The 1,730-nt window shown below is 32.5% G+C and overlaps 1 long non-coding RNA gene across 1 annotated transcript in view; it reads left to right on the top strand.

The window, feature by feature from the left end:
- Window positions 1–1,730, top strand: part of LOC117170241 — a 17,822-nt gene that overhangs the window by 13,457 nt on the left and 2,635 nt on the right. The window lies entirely within an intron of this gene.

Genomic DNA, 1,730 nt, shown 5'->3' with positions numbered 1-1,730 from the left:
GAGCGATGGTCATGCGATGGATCTTTTGATCAAAATTAAGCAGTTTTGGAACAAATTTCGCTGACACACGTCTCATGCCCAAAACGTCCGAAAAGATAGCATCGCATGAGCCAACTGATATGCCAACATCTTCAGCAACTTCTCTGATGGTAATTCGGCTATTTTTCAACACCATTTCTTCCACTTCTTGAACATTTTCATCTGTTGTTGACGTGCTGGGACGTCCAGGGCGAGGTTCGTCTTCAACATCCTCTCGGCCTTCTTGGAACAGCTCGTACCACTTATACACATTTTTCTTACTCAGAGTAGACTCACCGTATGCATCTGTCAACATTTCAAGAGTTTTAGAGCACTGGATTCCATTTTTCACACAAAACTCAATGCAAACTCTTTGCTCCATTTTTTTCGAAAGAAGAAAATCGCCGAGCACACCAAACCCTTCTAACCTTTTACGCCTCTTCCAGAAAAACAACACGAGCTATATAGTCAAAACTGTGAACATATGATCGTGACGAGTGTACCAACACAACAAAACAAAAAATTTAAAACTTGAATGTACGTAGCCCGCGAAAATTGAAAAGTCACCTTACTTTTTGAACAAACCTCGTATTTCTAATACATTAAAAAAGGCCCCAAATTACAAATAATTTGGGCATTTTTCGAAAGCTAGGATAGTCTTTGATTTATACTTTACATATGAGCTCCCTTACACTTTTCCAAAAGATAGGCCATTTTTAGCTTTTAAAAGGGATATGAACAGTTTATTTTTCAACGGTTGCATATTTGTCTATCTTGTTGCGCAGCCGAGGTTCAAATAATTTTTTACATGAATATCTTAATTAATGAAAAAATGTGAAAAACAATTATTACCTATTTCAAGTAATAAGACAGGCATACAAAGATTTTATATCATAAACCTGCCATAGTATTTCTAAAAGATTTTGGTTAGTTAGTTTTTGCTATTTTTTAGATTTCTATTTTTTATTTCACCCATATTTTAACATATTGCTTTGACCCATTGCCACCTCAAAGCTACCTCCAACATTTTACAGAAGAAAACATTAGCCTATCATTAATTTTCAAACATTTTCAGTGTTTCCTAATCATAATCTGATCAACTGTATGATGTCCGCTATTTGAAACCAATATCATTATGGTGTTTTAGCGTACCAAAATCTTTCGGAAATACTATAGCAGGTTTCTGATATACAAAATGAGCAATTATTTGTACACCTGTGTGATTTGTTGTGTGATTCGTTTAAAAAATGGACAGAATTAAAACAAAGAAAGAATATTAAAAAAACGCATGCAATCTGTCGTTTGCCTGGCCAAACAGTCACTAATAAAAATTAACAAGACATTGTTAGTTCTAGAAACATTTTCTATAGATTTAAAATGATTTAACTATTAATTCTTTTAATTTAAAACATAATCATTTAACATCTATAAAGATTCTAAAGAATTTGAGTTTCACAAACACAGAAATGAAAATTCATAAAATTTTAACGGTACTATTTTCAAAAATTGACTGCAGTTGCTATCTTACATATTATTTATTTTAACTTAAAAATCCTTGACTTTTATGTCTGTAAATTTTAAAATATGGGATAATTAGGCTGATGCAATGAGAACCTGAGAACTTTTTTTGTAAATAAAATATCGAGCTGAAACTTTGGAAAATGTATTAGAGTGCAATAAAGTACGTTTAGGTACTGCATTTTGGTAGAAAC

This window comes from Belonocnema kinseyi, chromosome 3 (genome assembly GCF_010883055.1).
Source record: "Belonocnema kinseyi isolate 2016_QV_RU_SX_M_011 chromosome 3, B_treatae_v1, whole genome shotgun sequence".
In the NCBI taxonomy this organism is placed as follows: domain Eukaryota; kingdom Metazoa; phylum Arthropoda; class Insecta; order Hymenoptera; family Cynipidae; genus Belonocnema; species Belonocnema kinseyi.
This window is presented reverse-complemented; position numbering and strand designations above follow the sequence as displayed.